Consider the following 19,065-nt stretch of genomic DNA (forward strand, 5'->3'; position numbering starts at 1 on the left):
TATTAGAGTATAGCTGATTTACAATGTGCAGAGTTCTTGTCTGGAGAATCCCAGGGATGCGGGAGCCTGGTGGGCTGCCATCTATGGGGTCGCACAGAGTCAGACAAGACTGAAGCGACTTAGCAGCAGCAGTAGCAGCAGCAGCCTCAGGCATACAGCAAAGTGAATCAGTTTTACATATATATATATATATATCTCCACTTTTTTATATAGATGTTTTTCTCCACATAGCCATTATAGAGTACTGATTATAGTTCCCTATGCCACAGGTCTTATTTGCAGGATTCCCTTGTCTGAATGAAATGACCTTTTTATCATTATTGAATGTTTTTTTCTCTAATACTGGAATGTTACTTGAAATCTGCTGTGTCTGATATTAATACAGCAAAGTTATCATGAGTCATGGTTTATACATTTCATAGTAGTATCTTCCTTTGTATCTAGTCTGACAATATCTTCCTTTTAATATAAAAATTGATTAGATCATTTTTTGTTGATCTAAGTCAGCCATCTTCTTAATTGATTTCTTTTTAAATTAGTTGTGCTTTGTTCCTCTTCCTCTACTTGCCTGCCTTTTTTGCTCTGAGAGTTTTAAAATAAAAATAATTTATTTTGTCTCCTTTATCGTCTTTTGAGTTGTATCTGTAAATATTCAGTGGTCACCAAAAAATTAAAAGATTCATTTCAAACTTATGAAAGTCTATTCAGAACTAATATTATACCACTTTCAGTTCAGTTCACTTCAGTCACTCAGTCGTGTCTGACTCTGCAACCCCCTGAATCACAGCACACCAGGCCTCCCTGTCTATCACCAACTCCCAGAGTTTACCCAAACTCATGTCCATTGAGTCAGTGATGCCATCCAGCTATCTCATCCTCTGTCATCCCCTTCTCCTCCTGCCCCCAGTCCCTCCCAGCATCAGGGTCTTTTCCAGTGAGTCAACTCTTCGCATGAGGTGGCCAAAGTATTGGAGTTTCAGCTTCAGCATCAGTCCTGCCAGTGAACACCCAGGATTGATCTCCTTTAGCATGGACTGGTTGGATCTCCTTGTAGTCCAAGGGGCTCTCAAGAGTCTTCTCCAACACCACAGTTCAAAAGCATCAATTCTTCGATGCTCAGCTTTCTTCACAGTCCAACTCTCATATCCATACATGACCACTGGAAAAACCATAGCCTTGACTAGATGGACCTTTGTTGGCAAAGTAATATCTCTGCTTTTCAATATACTATCTAGGTTGGTCATAACTTTCCTTCCAAGGAGTAAGCGTCTTTTAATTTCATGGCTGCAATCACCATCTGCAGTGATTTTGGAGCCCCCAAAAATAAAGTCTGACACTGTTTCCATTTTTTCCCCATCTATTTCCCATGAAGTGATGGGACCAGATGCCATGATCTTCACTTTCTGAATGTTGAGCTTTGAGCCAACTTTTTCACTTTCCTCTTTCACTTTCATCAAGAGGCTTTTTAGTTCCTCTTCACTTTCTGCCATAAGGGTGGTGTCATCTGCATATCTGAGGTTATTGATATTTCTCCTGGCAATCTTGATTCCAGCTTGTGCTTCTTCCAGCCCAGTGTTTCTCATGATGTACTCTGCATATAAGTTAAATAAGCAGGGTGACAATATACAGCCTTGACGAACTCCTTTTCCTATTTGGAACCAGTCTGTTGTTCCATGTCCAGTTCTAATTGTTGCTTCCTGACCTGCATATAGATTTCTCAAGAGGCAGGTCAGGTGGTCTGGTATTCACATCTCTTTCAGAATTTTCCACAATTTATTGTGATCCACACAGACAGAGGCTTTGGCATAGTCAATAAAGCAGAAATAGATGTTTTTCTGGAACTCTCTTGCTTTTTTGATGATCTAGTACCACTTTACATAAATGTAATAAAACCTTATCACCATATATTTCTATTGATCTCTATGTGGTCCTTTATGCTACTGTCATATTCTACATGTTTAATAAACTTGACAATATGTTACCTTAGCTTTTAACATCTAATTTTCCTTAAAAAGAATACTTAAAAATAAGACTTTATATTCATAAAAATTTTATAACCTACCCACTCTTCCCATTCCCATTATTAGATCCTAGTTTCTATTAATTATTGCTTTAGTCTAAAGAAATTCTTTTAGCATTTCTTATACTCCACGTCTGCCAGATACAAATTCTTAGATTTCATTATTTAAAGTAATCTGTATTGCTTTCATTTTTGAAATACATTTTCACTCAGTAAAGAGTTTTAAGTTGACTGTTTTTGTTCTTTCACCATTTTAATATGTCCTTCCATTGTTTCATGTTTTGCCTTGTTTCTGATGACAAATTATTTGTATTTCTTATTCTTGTTTGCCTGTATGTAATGCAACTTTTACTTTGCTGTTGTTTTTTGGTTTGATATTTTATCTTTACTCTTGGTTCTCAATAGTTTGGTCATAATGGGCATTTAACCTGATTAGTGTATGTTAAGTTCTTGAATCAGTGGGCTCATGATTTTTCTCAAAACTGAGGAAGAAAATACTTTTAAAAATTCTGCTTTATTTTCTCTCATGCCTCTGTTTCTGAGACTCCAGTTGCATGTATGCTAGACTTCTTATTATTATCACACAAGCCATTGATACTATACTGAATATTTTTCAAATATTTCTCACTTTACTGCAGTTCTGGTAACTTCTATTTATCTCATGTATGGATGTGAGAGTTGGACTATAAAGAAAGCTGAGCACCAAAGAATTCATGCTTTGGAACTGTGGTATTGGAGAGGACTCTTGAGAGTCCCTTGGACTGCAAGGAGATCCATCTAGTCAATCCTAAAGGAAATTATTCCTGAATATTCATTAGAAGGACTGATGCTGAAGATGAAACTCAAATACTTTGGCCACCTGATGCGAAGAACTGACTCATTAGAAAAGACCCTGATGCTGGGAAAGATTGAGGGCAGGAGGAGAAGGGGACAACAGAGGATGAGATGGTTGGATGGCATCACCCACTCGATGGATGTGGGTTTGGGTGAACTCCGGGAGTTGGTGATGGACAGGGAGGCCTGGCGTGCTGCAATTCATGGGATCACAAAGAGTCGGACATGACTGAGTGACTGAACTGAACTGAACCCTCAAGTTCAAAGATCCTTTTTTTTCAGTCTCCAAATTATTAGGCCCAGCCAATGTATGTCTAACAGATTTCAGTATATTACAGAATCTGTACTTAATTCTATTTTTGTTTTAATTTATCTACATTACTCATTTTTACTTAGATATTTCCCTGAAATGTTTAACATAGTTAAAATGCTTGTTCTGAAGATGCTTGTATGTAAGATTCAATAACATATTAAATCTGGGTAGCTTCATTACATTTTCTGTTAATTTGAGGGGGTCACAGTTTTTTAATTTTCTACATTTTTAAGATTATTTTAGAAATTTTTGTAAATTTCCAGAGACAGAACTATAATAATATTTTGTTATATTCTTTATTACAGGAAAACTCATGTTCCATTGAAGTTCTTCCTTCCATCAAGTTGTGTGACATTTGGACCGGCTTTAATTAGTCTGAATTCATCCGTGATTAGCCCAAGTCAGAATTTCTTGTGACTGTGCATTTTGTTATCTTGTCATTATTTGAACTGGGAGAGAATGGGGTAGACATTCCATAAAATTTTAGATTATGCTTAGATTTAATACAGGCACAGCCCCAGACCCCAAATACTATGAGAAATCTCAACAATAGATTATTTCCTTCCATGCTCTAGTCTCTTCTCCACTGCTGCTCCCTGTACAAAAGTCAGAAGTGAAGAAGCCCTTAGAATTATTTAAAAAGTAAACCTTATGATTTACTTCTGCATTTGGAGTTTTTCAGGAGCTTTATACCATCCTTCAAAATCATAAGTCATTCATACTCAGTTAACACTCTCTAGTCCCTCTTAATACTCTCCTTCTGTGGCAAGCCTATTCTTCCCTCTGCTCATTTCTAAAAACAGCATTGCAACTGTCTGCTGTCCTATGAAGGGTTTTGCTTTTCTCCAAAATTCAGTTTATCAAGGCTTCCTTGGAGTCACTGTTCTTAACTAGCCCCAAAGAAAAATCTTTTTCCCATTATTTTTTTCATGCTTTTACTGAGAAAATGAGAGTATTGTGGGTCCCTTAACAACCTAACCTAAAGCATAAGTTCTCTATCCACATCCATTCAAAATTTACTTTAAGCATTTCTCACTCTCCCATAGTCGATCCATCAATTTTAGCTTCCTCATTGATTTCACCACCAAGGCTTTCTGATGCTAAAAAATACCTACCATAGAATTAATACAGCAGAGTACATCATGAGAAACGCTGGGCTGGATGAAGCACAAGCTGGAATCAAGAGCCGGGAGAAATAGTAATAACCTCAGATATGCAGATGACACTACCCTTATGGCAGAAAGCGAAGAAGAACTAAAGAGCCTCTTGATGAAGGTGAAAGAGGAAAGTGAAAACGTTGGCTTAAAGCTCAACATTCAGAAAACTAAGATCATGGCATCTGGTCCCATCACTTCATGGCAAATAGATGGGGAAACAGTGACAGACGTTATTTCGCGGGGGCTCCAAAATCACTGCAGGTGGTAACTGCAGCCATGAAATTAAAAGACACTTGCTCCCTGGAAGAAAAGTTATGACCAACCTAGACAGCATATTAAAAAGTAGACACATTACTTTGCCAACAAAGGTCCATCTAGTCAAAGATAAGGTTTTTCCAGTAGTCATGTATGGATGTAAGAGTTGGACTATAAAAAATGTTGGACTATAAAGCTGAGCGCCAAAGAAGTGATGCTTTTGAACTGTGGTGTTGGAGAAGACTCTTGAGAGTCCCTTGGACTGCAAGGAGATCCAACCAGTCCATCCTAAAGGAAATCAGTCCAGAATATTCATAGCAGGACTGATGCTGAAGCTGAAGCTCCAATACTTTGGCCACCTGATGCAAAGAACTGACACATTTGAAAAGACCTTGATGATAGGGAAGATTGAAGGTAGGAGGAAAAGGGGACAACAGAGGATGACATGGTTGGATGGCATCACTGACTCAATGGACATGACTTTGAGTAAACTCCAGGAGGTGGTGATGGATAGGGAAGCCTGGTGTGCTGCAGTCCATGGGGTTGCAAATAGCTGGACACAACTGAGCGACTGAACTATAAACAGATTTAATGACAATGTTTCAAGCTCTGAAAAAAGTTCTCATAATTTTATAATCATTAATGTAAAACATTATTTTACATATTCTTATTGGTCTCAGGCATATCTCCATTTCCCTGGGTTTCTTTGAGTTAATAAGGCCCTCAATTTCAATTCAAGTGTACTTAGAAATTCTAAAATTTAACAGATACTCTTGCAATTCAATTTTGATATTTTTTTTTTTTTTTTGTATATTCTTTCTGGAATGTAGTTTTTCAGAGAATTGCTTCTTTTCTATGGTCAAAGTGTTCTGTGCACAGGACAAAGATACCAGCCTGAAAAAGGCAAACTGATCGTATAAAAAATCCTAATGTGGGAGTATTTGGGTGGTAAGGGTACTCATGCAACCCACTGTCCATTGAAGATGGCAATCTAGTCACTAAGGCAGTGACTGACCTTCCTAACCACCCACAGACACCAACTTTCTGCTCTCATGCTTATTCCATGAAAGCTTTTTCTGGTCAAATCTTAACCAGTGGCATCCACACTCAGATTCAGCTTATATATCCTAACAGTAAAACGCATCTGAATTATTCATGGCAGTATGGAAAAAGCAAAGAATGACATAGAAAAAAAAATAGAAGAGAAATATACAGTCTCAAGTTAAAGCTTGATAATTCTCAGTTTATGAAACTCTTGTCAGTCTACTGAACAAACACTAAATGCCGTGGACACTCTGTGGGCTTTTACATATCCCAGGCTTTTACTCCTGCCTTGCCAATGGTCCAGGCCTGAACATTTAATTGAATCATCTAATACCACTTCTTGGATTTTTTTTTTTTTTTTACAGAGAAAAATTTTAAAATAATTCCAACTGGGATGTTGACTGTTTTCAAATCTAAAGAGTCCTTTTAAATCATTTCCCATGCTGCTTACCCTGTTTCTGGCATCTCTGAAATCTCAGCATTATTGGCATGCATTGGCAGTGATACCTCTACTTAACACTACTCTCTTCTCCAAGATACCAACAGTCCTTCTCATAGGTAAACTACACTGTTCAATACATCCTTGTATTGATAAAATCAAGGTTTAAGTTTGAAGATTTCCTGATCCTCAGTGTTCCTCAGAGTCTTATGTTGAAGAGAAACTATTATTCAATTACTGGTAAGCCCTCAGATAAATTGGAAATGACGGTCTGTGAACTCCCTAGTCACCTCATACTTGCCTTCATTCCTATTTAAGGCATTAGCCTTTTTGAACAAACCCACATTATACACCAAAACACATGGGCAGCTAAAATAAAGAGGAAAAGAACATAAGATCATGAGGAAAAAGAAAAAAAAAAAAAAACAACGGGAGGAAAAAAGTTATATACAGACATTTCAGTCCTAGGGTTAGTGGATTTCTAATATTATCTTTATCCATATTCATACATTCAAACATGGATAGTCTAAAAATATGACTATTTAGTTCTTTGCTACATTCTCTCTCACTAGTAGAGAAATTCCAGGAAGTAGACCTAGACAATTGGATTAAAAATCACTCCAAACACACAAATAGCAACTTTCAGAGAATAAGCAAAAAGAAATAATTAAGAGAAATTAACACAGGTAGAATGAGACAAAAAGAGAAGAACTTCATAGCCTTGGAGTCAATATTGTTATTTGCAACATTTAAAAATTTTTCAAAAGTAATTTCTGACATCAAGAATCTTTTATGACATACATTAAGACTCAGGTTGGATCCCTGGATTGGAAAGATCCCCTAGAGTAGGAAATGGCAACCCGCTCCAGTATTCCTGCTTGGGAAATCTCATGGACAGAGGAGCCTGGCGGGCTACAGTCCATAGCGTTGCAAAGAGTTGGACACGACTGAGCACACACAAGAATATTCACAAACATAAGGTTTATGACCTTGACTTTTGATTTGACTGTTCAAAATCACCCTAGTGTGTTAGTCTCTCAGTCATGTCCTACTCTTTGTGACCCCATGGACTGTAGGCTGCCAGGCTCCACTGTTCATGGAATTCTCCAGGCAGAAATACTAGAACAGGTAGCCATTCCCTTCTCCAGGGGATCTTCCCAACCCAGGGACTGAACCCGGGTCTCCCCTATTGCAGGCAGATTCTTCACCATCTGAGCCACCAGAGAAGCCACCCTAGATGCCACTGACTTGTTACATATTTCGTGTTGAAGAATAGATTTTATTATAATTGACCTCAGCCTACTTCTTTGTTGTTTTCACAGAAGTTGCTTTAAATGTGTGCAGCAAAATTAGCCCCTAAGTAAGCTATTCCCTCAGTTCTGTAAGTCTTCATAACAGAAGATTGGAAGACAACCATATTCAAATCAAGCTGAGATGGGTAACATCGCCTCTAAAATTTCTCTAAAGGAAATTGCTGCTAAGCTGCTGCTAAGTCACTTCAGTCGTGTCTGACTCTGTGCAATCCCACAGACGGCAGCCCACCAGGCTCCCCCATCCCTGGGACTCTCCAGGCAAGAACACTGGAGTGGGTTGTCATTTCCTTCTCCAATGCATGAAAGTGAAAAGTGAAAGGGAAGTCGCTCATTTGTGTCCAACTCTTAGTGACCCCATGGACTGCAGCCTACCAGGCTCCTCTGTCCATGGGATTTGCCAGGCAAGAGTATTGGAGTTGGGTGCCATTGCCTTATCCAAAGGGAATTACTTATAACAATACTAGAAATCTAAATGCCAGTTAAAGACATTTCCCTCAATTAATTTCCTTAGAGACATTCCATGGCAAGATTGTAGGACTCTGTGACTATGGTTTTTTGTTTGTTTGTTTTTGTTTGGTTTGTTTTTGGTGTGAGGGACAATCTAATCTCTAATGCCTTGAATTCCATCTAGAAGTTATACACTTTTTTCCCAAATATTTCTCCTTGATTCATTTAATGTTTCAAAAACTCATCTGACTGTAAAACAGGCCACCAAATCAGTAGTAAAAGAGAGAAAAATAGAAAGGAAGACCAAGAGTAAGAAACATAGACAGGTAGAGGACCATAGAGAATACACAGCCCTAGAATGGGACGGCGGAGCCTGGCGGGCTGCCGTCTATGGGGTCACACACAGTCAAACACGACTGAAGTGACTTAGCAGCAGCAGCAGCAGCAGAATGGGAATGGCTATCTGGCACAAAAGAAATACATTTTTTGCTTTATCGTTCAAAGTGTCACTGGGAATGAGCTAATAAATGACTTTGAATGAATGATCTTTTCCTCTCTCCTCCTTGCAGGTGACTTTAAAGGGAAGTGCTTCAGCTCAATGTGGCTACAAAGCTTATCCAGTGAAGATTCCTTTTATTGCACAAACATGCCCCTTTTATTCTACACGTTGACATAACTTCTACATGACTTATTCTCTTGTACTGAATATGTGTTCTCTGTACCTTGGAGAGTTCTTAATATTTCACATTCAACTTGAAGATTTAGGCTTAATTCTTACTGGAGGCAATTAAGTTTTTGGAAATATTTGAGTCCTACCTATGCATCACTCATGGGGTAATCCTCGGTGCTAACCCCAGAATTTCTATTGTCTTAATGAAGTTGCAACAGAAAGTATCGTTACATTTTCTAAGCTCCCTGCGTGCCAGAAACCTTTCTCAACTGACATAAATCTGTCCCCTAAGCATCCTAACATAATACATGAAAGCTATGATTCACTCCCTTTCTTAGATGATGAATCTGAGATGCAGGTGTTAACTCTTTTTCAAAAACAAACAGGTCAGACTTGTTAAACCTAAGAGTTGTGATTTGGAGCCAGCCTTATCTGACTTTAAAATCAGGGTTCTTAAGCATGACATACTACTGATAGGCACAGAGCAGGCTACCAATTAATGTCTGTTGGTTGAAAGAATGGCTCCATCAAACAGTCAATCAAACATTGAGAATCTCCCAGAAACAGTGACCTTAGCAGTCTCTCCAGTCACATCACTGGCTCCATCACAAAGAAGTCACTCTTAACCAGCTTGGTCATGTGAAAATTTCACAGTGGGATGTCGTACACAAATAGGTTTTTTTTTTCCCCTAGAAAATAGACTATGCAGATTATTCCAACTGGGCCTTCACACAGTGGTAAATGTTCCCAATTTAAAAAAGCTCTTACTTCATTACTGATGGCCTGTCCTCATCACCCAGTATGTGCTGCAACTTCCCCTGTCAGTCAATCCTGGAATACTTGCCACAGTGCTGTGGCTTTTGCTATAGCAGCCTGGTTATCGATAAGCTTGTTCTGAGCCATTAATCGCAAACTTGTCAACCAAAGATAGGTATTTCCTTTTTATATACCAGATAGTGCATGATACATGCTGGAACGTGTATATATTTTACTTTTAAGTATTAATTCGAGCTGCTGATCTACTGGTTAAAATAAAAAGCTCAGTGTGTGCTTAGTCACTCAGTCGTGTCTGACTCTTTGTGACACTTTGGACTGTAGCCTGCCAGGCTCCTCTGTCCATGGAATTTGTCAGGCAAGAATACTGGAATGGGTTACCATTTCCTACTCCAGGGAATATTCCTGACTCAGGGATTGAACCCACATCTCCTGTTGTCTCCTGCATTGCAGGCAGATTCTTTATCTGTTCAGTAATTCTCACCAAAGCTCTCCCCCATATCATCTTCAATATTTCTCTTCATTTCGAGTTTTGTTTGGCATTGGTGATGGATAGGGAAGCCTGCAGTGCTGCAGTCCGTGGGGTTGCAAAGAGTCAGACATGACTGAGTGACTGAACTGAACCAGGCATGTTCGTCTGTGCTAGATTACTAGTTTCTCACTATTCAGGCCTAGGCAGTTCTCATTTCTCTGAATGACAACTGGTTACCAACTTCGGCTACATTCCCTGGGTATCCTGAAGAAGAAAGTTCATGAACTTCCTCCACTTCCTTCCCATGTCCATTTGCTATCATCGTGTGTTCTACTCTCTAATGGCTTTCTAGAATCTTTCAAAGCTCTCTCCCCACTACAATGTAATTTTTTATTTATTTCACAAATGTTAAGTACCTATGCTGTGCCAAGCATTCTTTAGTTGCGGAGAATACAGCCTTTAACAAATCAGAAGGACAGCCCCATCCTAATGGAACTGATATTTTAAGGAGTAAGAGGAGACTTTATTATCTTATCTCAAGTAAAATATGCATTCGATTAGATGGTGGCAAGTGATATGGAACATTAAAACAGAAAGGGGCTGGGAGTATATGGATGCAGGAATGTTATAATTTTAAATACTGAGGTTGTGTAAAGTGAAGTGAAATTGCTCAGTCGTGTCCGACTCTTTGCGACCCCATGGACAGTAGCCTACCAGGCTCCGCCATCCATGGGATTTACCAGGCAAGAATACTGGAGTGGGCTGCCATTTCCTTCTCCAGGGGATCTTCCCAACCCAAGGATCAAACCCGGGTCTCCTGCATTGCAGACAGACGCTTTACCGTCTGAGCCACCAGGGAAGCCCAAGGTTGAGTGAAGACCTTATTTAAAAGGAAACATTTGAAGAAATTGCTGATGCAGAGGACAGAGAAAACCATAAGGTTACCTAAGGAAAAGTATGATTCCCAGCAGAGAGACTGACAACTTCATTCTCCTCAGATCTTTAAGTTGATAAATGTTTTTTATCATGTTTAAATAAGTTTGATTTTGAAATACAAAGTGGAATATATTAAATACTTTATAACATATAATGAGACATGATTATTACCAGAATAACAATAAATTTACTTTTTAAAGAACTTTATTCCACTTTGAAAAAAAAAATGGTATTACAAAACATATTCTACTTACATTTGAAACAAAGACTCTCAGATTCAGCACTGCTGACATTTGTGGGGGTTGTGGGGGTGGAAGTGGGGCCCATGCCTTAGTAACACATTTAGCAGCATCCCTAACCTCTACCTACTACATGCTGGTAGCATCCACACCCATGCTTATGACAACAAAAAATGTTTCCAGGTATTGCCAAAAGTTCCCAGGAAAAAAAAATCCCCTTTCTCTCCATTAGGAATGACTGGTTTAAAAGAGCAAGGATCAACAGCCTGCCAACTTCCATTGTTAAGAATTCAGTATATTCCAGTAAGATACAAGCTTCACCTTTACAGAAAAAGTATAATAACAGGCGCAATCCATAAGCTCTATGGTTTAGAGTGGCTTGAAAAGTCATTAAGGGAAACTTCCCCTAAATCAGTGCTGCTGCTCATGTTAGCCCCTTGTCACCAAGAGAATTTGACACCCCAGGCAAGGCAGTATTACAAGATTTGAGATAAGAGAGGTGTGTGGGGGTTGTGCTTTTTATAGTTTAAAAGTACGAAAAGGGCTAGTGTGAATGCAAGCAAATTCTAAGGGAGTTTTATAAAAATTGTGTGATGAAAGTAGAGAATTTGAAAATGGATTCCCTTAAAACGGTCCCTGTTGCATATCCCATGTTTATGCTCTGATCTCTTTTTTAGTAGCTTTATTTTCCTTCACAGGTACCTCTTCAGTGATTTCAAAATTCGTCTTCCCATCACAGTTCATCTAGATGTGCTAACCCTTGACTCAGACTGGACCATAAAAACTTTTCATGGGTTGTATTCATTATATCCCACAGAGTTCTTACCCATGTTCCCTTGGACTCTAAACTATCTTCAATGGCATTGCCAGCCTGAGACAGCCCCTGAACTAGGAGTTTTCAAAAGTAATCCTTCCTATGTTTAGAGTCCTCTTAAAATTGTCTCTCCAGCCTGTATTAAACATTTCTCAAATCTCTGATTTTTGTCAAATTCATAAAAGCTCTCAAACTTGTTTTCCTTCCATCAGACCTTAAAATTCAACTTTAAACATCCATTCAAACTCAGTATTCTTAGCTCCCTGTAACTTCACATAAAAAGCTATGTGGAACATAGTCAAATAATAGACCTGTAAAATATCCCATTATGCAGAACACACTGTATGTGTGTGTTAGTCACTCAGTCATGTCCAACTCTTTGTGACCCCATGGACTGTAGACCCTCAAGTTCCTCTGTCCATGGAATTCTCCAAGCAAGAATACTGGAATGGGTAGCCATTCCCTTCTCCAGGCCATCTTCCTGACCCAAGGATCAAACCCAGGTCTCCTGTACTGCAGGCAGATTCTTTACTGTCGGAGCCACCAAGGAAGTTTTATAAGCCATATATCAGTATTACCTATATTGAAACTTAAAGTCTCCATATTATTTACATTCTTCAATTCATATTTTTTAGAGATTTGAGAAAGTCTGATCATTCTAGAGTCCAAATCTGTGAAATTTGTATGGAAAACTACCTTATCCTTATGGACCTCAGAAAGGACTTCTATTCTGAGCTATTCGTCTCCATCCATCTCACACTGTGCTTCCTGACTTCTCCTGCTCTGCTTCCTTTCATTCTGGATCTGACATCTGTATTCCTAAAGATTTGAGTCTGCCCTGGGAAATGTAACACTTGTGTGTCTCTTAAACTGACTTGGAGCTCCTGGCCCAGGTCTTGCTCATTTTGGTAACACTATTTCTTCTCATCCCCAGAAAACCCAAGGCCCTGTCCAAACTGCTTGGCCAGAGAGATATAGGTCCTTTAACTCCATCTTCCACCCCCAAAGACTAGGATTTTACATACATCATCATCCAATGTATTATTCTCTTAATTACTTCTTAGATCATCAGTTAAGCTAAAAGAGTTACCAGTTTCTCTCTGGTAGATGTTTTTTCTCTCTCTAGATGTTGTTGGCTTTACTAAATCTCCAAAGTATAAGTCGTTGGCCTAAAAGGCTAAAACCCTGCCTCATTTTCCTTCATAGTCACTGGGCTCATTCTCTGGTACTTTTTTTTTTTTTTCTGGCACAACTTGCAGCTCAAGGGTATCTTCCCCGACTAGGGATTGAACCTGGGCCATGACAGTGAATGCCCAGAGTCCTCACCACTAGGCCATCAGGGAGGTCCTCTGGGCTCATTCTCTGACTTGGGATGTACCTATTATGAGTCTCTCTCCCTTCTGTATATATGACTTTTCATTTCTTTCCCTAAAGAGTACATTCTAAACCTTCTGGGAGGAACCACTGCCCATTCATAAATGTTTCCAGCTTGAAGAATGAGCCTTTATTACACTTAAAATCCATTCTTTGTTCTTTGGCAAGTTCTGCATGAGCACTACATGTGCTATGCCTGGGACACTGACATCGAGGATAAATACCCTCTTTCCATCAGCAGACTAAGCTGATTGTCCAGTGCCCTGACTGTGTACAAAATTGGCTACTACTCCTCATGATACAGGCATGAGAGTGGATATCAACTGTCTCTCTTCATGACACTCCTGTATGCTACCCATGTGTTTTCTCTGGAATTCTAGGTTTTGAGAAATGATTTATTCACATTTCTCTGCCACTGAGGTCAAAGATGGTAGGTATTTATAAACAATGGGTCTCTTCACCTCCACTGCCTTTCCTGCTAAATATATCCCTCCCACTGCAGAAGAGGTAGGCTAATAATTGATGAGGCCATATGACTGAGTATAAAAGACTGGTTTTAGAGAAGAGATCCAGGAAGGAGAAGAGGGAAGCTCTGGTCCAACAGACACATCTCTAGTGACATATCTCAAGAAACCAGGTCATAGGAAAACACCTCTCATTCTTCCTCTCCTCAGCTGCCTCCTCCCACTTTATGTCATTAGCAATGCCACTACTGACTGCTATTCTTAGAACTGCAGTCAGTGGTTAAATTTCATCCAACAGTTATAATCGAGTTTGCAGAGCAAGTAAAGCAAAATACAGAATGAGCAAAGTTAAAAGAACAGAGATCTTGGAGCCAAGAGAAAGAATGGTGTACCTAACATTGTTGGGGAACCTCCCTTAATGCTCTAGACAGGGACAATGGACCACAATCACGGACCCTCAAGGACAGCCCTGGAAGGTGATGCCATTTATGAAAGTTCTTTTCTTCTGGCGCTCTCTGATCCTAGCAGGGGGCAGGGGACGGACAGGACACTAAACTCTTGTCTCTTTCTCCCTCCTCCCACTACTACTTCCATCTATCCAACAGGTGCCGAGTGTGCATCCTCCCAGCATCCTATTACATCTTTACTTATTACGCCTCTCTCAAAGATCCACACTGGGAAGGTTTTGAATATTTCATAGCACGGGAGAGAATTTAGGCTAAACTCTGCTTCAGTTCAGTTCAGTTCAGTCGCTCAGTCGTGTCTGATTCTTTGCGACCCCATGAATCGCAGCACGCCAGGCCTCCCTGTCCATCACCAACTCCCGGAGTTCACTCAGACTCACGTCCATCGAGTTAGTGATGCCATCCAGCCATCTCATCCTCTGTCGTCCCCTTCTCCTCCTGCCCCCAATCCCTCGCAGCATCAGAGTCTTTTCCAATGACTCTGCTTAGAGATATCCATTATTCAAGGATAATCTAGTACGTGCCCTAACACAATCACTGATTGAGAGCTTCTCTATGGTCTCCTTGTGTCCCTTCCTGGACAATAAATATTCAGAATTGGTAACATGTCTTAAGCAAATGACCTTTATTCATATGTCCGTTTGTTCACCAGATTATACCAATATAAATACAAAGTCTCCTTTCCTTTGTATTATTGTCTGGGAAAATCTTAGCTAAGAAATGACTGGTTGTATAAATTATTGAACAAGTGTAAAATGGAATAACATAGAGTCTTTTATTTTAATTTTATTACATGTACAAAGATGCAATTGATGTAACATTGTAAAGAATCTGCCTTCCAATGCAAGAAACATGGGTTCAATCCCTGGGGCACATGGATCCCCTGAAGAAGGAAATGGAAACCCACTCCAGTAGTCTTGCCTGGGCAATTCAATAGGGGAACCTGGCAGGCTACAGAATATGAGGTTGCAAAGAGTCAGACACAACTGAGCATGCACATATGCTTTATGAGTTTAGGGTGTACAATGTATTGATTTAACATTTATATATCACAATACAATACCACTATAGCATTAGCTAGCATCTCCACCATATAATTAATTTTTTGTTGTGAAAACATTTAAAATCTAGTCTGTTAGCAACTTTGAAATATGTCACACAGTAACATTGACTATAATCATGATTCTGTACATTAGATCTCCAGAATTTATTCATCTTCTTAGTGCAAGTTATTATCCTTTAACCAACAGCGCTCTAATTTTCCCACCCTCTAGTCTCCTAGTAGCCACCATTTTACTCTTTATTTCTATGACTTTGGCTTTTTTCAGATTCCACACATAAATAATATCATATAGTGTTAATCTTCCTCTGTTAGACTCACTTCATTTAACAAAACACCCTCGAGTGATCCATACTGCTGCAAATGGCAGGATTTCCTTTCTTATGATTGACTAATGTTCCATTCTATACAGATATATCACATCTCTGTCCATTCATCTATTGACAGTTTGTTTCTGTATCTTAAAAGGAACATAGAAGTGCAGATATCTTTTTTGAGATCCTGTTTTAATTTCCTTTGGATATGTCCCCCGATGTGAGATTGATGGGTTATATGGTAGTGCTATTCTTAATTTTCTGAGGCACTTTCATTTGTTTTCCACAATAGTATACCAATTTATATTAATTATCACCAACAGTGTACAAGGGTTCCCTGTTCTCCTCAGTTCAGTTCAGTCGCTCAGCTGTGTCTGACTCTTGGCGACCCTATGGACTGTAGCCCACTAGACTCCTCTGTGTCCATGGGATTCTCCAGGCAAGAATACTAGAGTGGGTTGCTATGCACTCCTCCAGGGGATCTTCTCAACCCAGAGATCAAACTCACTTCTCTTATGTTTCCTGCATTGGCAGGTGGATTCTTTAACTATCTGAGTTTTCTTAGACTCATGTCTATTGAATCAGTGATGCCATCCAACCATCTCATCCTCTGTCACCCCCTACTCCTCTTGCCCTCAGTTTTTCCCAACATCAGGGTCTTTTCCAATGAGTCAGCTCTTTGCATCAGGTGGCCAAAGTATTGGAGCTCCATCCTTCCAATGAATATTCAGGACTGATTTCCTTTAGGATTGACTGGTTTGATCTCCTTGCAGTCCAAGGGACTTTCAAGAGTCTTCTCCAACACCACAGTTCAAAAGCATCAATTCTTCTGTGCTCAGCCTTATTTATGGTCCAATTCTCACATCCATACATGACTACTGGAAAAACCAGAACTAGGCAGACCTTTGTCAGCAAAGTGATGTCTCTGCTTTTTAATATGCTGTCTAGGTTTGTCACAGCAATTCTTCCAAGGAGCAAGTGTCTCTTAATTTTATGTTTGCATTGAGTTTGGAGACCAATAAAGTGAAATCAGAACCTGTTTTAACATTTTCCCCATCTATTTGCCATGAAGTGATAGAACTGGATGCCATGATATTAGTTTTTTGAATATTGAGTTTTAAGAAAATGTGTAAATAGAATCTGTATTAGGTGACCATATATGCAAGGGTTTATTTCTGGGCACTTTATTTGCTTCCACTGGTCTGTGTGTTTATTCTTAGGTTTTTTTTTTTTTTAAGAAAATGAGTCACATCAATATGTAATAATATATAATTATATCAGATATTTTACCAAGTCAAAAGGCAAGGTGCAGAAAATATTTGTGTGTCTGTTTGTGGATATATATACTATTAAAGAAAACAAATCTGCAGATTACAATAGTATACGTTGGGAGAGTGGGCAGACACAGGAATATAAAGACCTTTGTATGTCCCCCTAAAGAGGCTGTACTTGACCCAATAGGTATATGGTTGAAAAAGATAACTAAATATTAGTGGGAAGAAAACACAATTTCATTGCTGTTGTTTCTACATCCAATTATTCTTCAGTGCATGTAACACTCAATAAAGAAATTAAAACAATTGTGTTACAATTGGGTTTATATTGGGTTTATATTCTGATTTCTAAAAGTATTGGTTTTAAAATACCCATCTGTGTTAACAACCTTTGGGTTTAACAGCAATGAGATAAGTATTAAATTTAGAATAGTACCTTCAATATGGTCATACTATTCCCACTGTTTATTGCTTCCAGTCTTGTGTACAAAATAATCTGCTTACAATTGACTAAAAGGGGGAAAAAACAGCATGTATTAGCATACCCTTTAACTCTCATCTTCTGTACTATGCTAATTTTCAGTCAGGAAGGGCCTTGAAGCTCTCTAGACAACTACCTTAATCCCAGGTTTTTCATCTTATTTTGAAGTTAGGCACAAATGAACTTTTTTACCAAACATAAATATGGTAAATCTGCATTCTGAATGCCGATGCAAACTCTTCCTGTAATTTAAGCTTTTTATTATTCTGTCTCATCTCAAGAAGGAAAAGAAAACTAATCATCTCCTTTATAAAACTCTTCAAATAATCACAGTGGGTTAACATTCATCTCATTTCTAAAGTGATCTATAAAAAAGTATTATATATTTCCTCATAAGAATCTAGCTGTCAGCCCTTTAAATACTTTGGTCATGATTTTTGATTTATTCATATCTTTCATAAAAATCAATTATCAGAATTTCAAAGCTGAGTTCACTGTTGCTCTCAAATAAGACTCAAATCCAATTCTGTTGATGCTACAAATGTCAAGATGATTTTAAATTATTTTGTGTTGGGACCATATTATATAATCCCAACTCAGTGTTAGGAACAATCAATATTTTTTTATTCAATAAACATCTATTGAAGTTCTACTATATGTCAAACAATATAAACATAAAGTTCCATTAAAGAGTATAAGAGACAATGAAATAAAATATTACATACCTTATGAGAAGAACTTCAATACAGGAGCACAGCCAATACCATAAGCAGTGAAAGGACAAGACATCTAGTTTTGTCATAGGCTGGAGAGAGTAGAAGAGATTCATAGAAATAAATAGTTTTGGTTAAAATTTGAAAGACAAAGGTAGATAAGAAGGACATTAAAAAAAAGAGGGGGGGGGCTTGTAAAATGTAAAAAGATAATTTGAGTAGCCACAAATAAAAGCAATGTATGTGGAGCTAGATAAATGCTGGAATGTATGGCTGGAAAGAAAGCAAGAGACTAAATTATTGTAAATTGCTGAATGAAATCAGTAGAAATAGAAATGTGATATACAACAGATTATAAAATTGTTTATGTAGAAAAACTCAACAGGATGAACTAATTGCTTTTGACTTAGGAATGTGAAGTCAAGTGGGCCTTAGAAAGCATCACTACAAACAAAGCTAGTGCAAGTGATGGAATTCCAGTTGAGCTATTTCAAATCCTAAAAGATGATGCTGTGAAAGTGCTGCACTCAATATGCCAGCAAATTTGGAAAACTCAGCAGTGGCCAAGGACTGGAAAAGCTCAGTTTTCATTCCAATCCCTAAGAAAGGTAACACCAAAGAATGCTCAAACTACCGCACAATTGCACTCATCTCACACGCTAGTCCAGTAATGCTCAAAATTCTCCAAGCCAGGCTTCAGCAATACGTGAACCATGAACTTCCAGATGTTCAAGCTGGTTTTAGAAAAGGCAAAGGAACCAGAGATCAAATTGCCAACATCCATTGGATCATGGAAAAATGAAGAGAGTTCCAGAAAAACATCTATTTCTGCTTTATTGACTATGCCAAAGCCTTTGACTGTGTGGATCATAATAAACTGTGGACAATTCTGAAAGAGATGGAAATACCAGACGACCTGACCTGCCTCTTGAGAAATCTATATGCAGGTCAGGGAGCAACAGTAAGGACTCGACATGGAAGAACAGACTGGTTCCAAATAGGAAAAGGAGTACGTCAAGGCTGTATATTATCACCCTGCTTATTTACCATATATGCAGAGTACATCAAGAGAAATGCTGGGATGGAAGAAGCACAAGCTGGAATCAAGATTGCCAGGAGAAATATCAATAACCTCAGATATGCAGAAGACAACACCCTTATTGCAGAAAGTGAAGAGGAACTAAAAAGCCTGTT

General features: G+C 38.7%; 1 long non-coding RNA gene across 9 annotated transcripts in view; it reads right to left on the bottom strand.

The window, feature by feature from the left end:
- Positions 1-19,065, bottom strand: part of LOC147366676 (uncharacterized) — a 277,764-nt gene that overhangs the window by 217,248 nt on the left and 41,451 nt on the right. For 7 of the 9 annotated variants that reach the window (XR_015168955.1, XR_015168953.1, XR_015168954.1 and 4 more), the window contains exons 2-3: positions 17,884-17,963; positions 17,114-17,187 (exon numbers count right to left, since the gene is read on the bottom strand). This is a non-coding gene — a long non-coding RNA (uncharacterized LOC147366676). Of the gene's footprint in view, positions 1-14,782; positions 14,981-17,113; positions 17,188-17,883; positions 17,964-19,065 lie in introns of those variants that run through there. The other 2 variants (XR_015168956.1, XR_015168957.1) reach the window with 2 other exon arrangements.

The sequence above is a fragment of the Bos grunniens genome, chromosome 8 (assembly GCF_055505025.1).
Source record: "Bos grunniens cultivar Pamir isolate PY7600 chromosome 8, Bosgru_T2T1.0, whole genome shotgun sequence".
Taxonomy (NCBI): domain Eukaryota; kingdom Metazoa; phylum Chordata; class Mammalia; order Artiodactyla; family Bovidae; genus Bos; species Bos grunniens.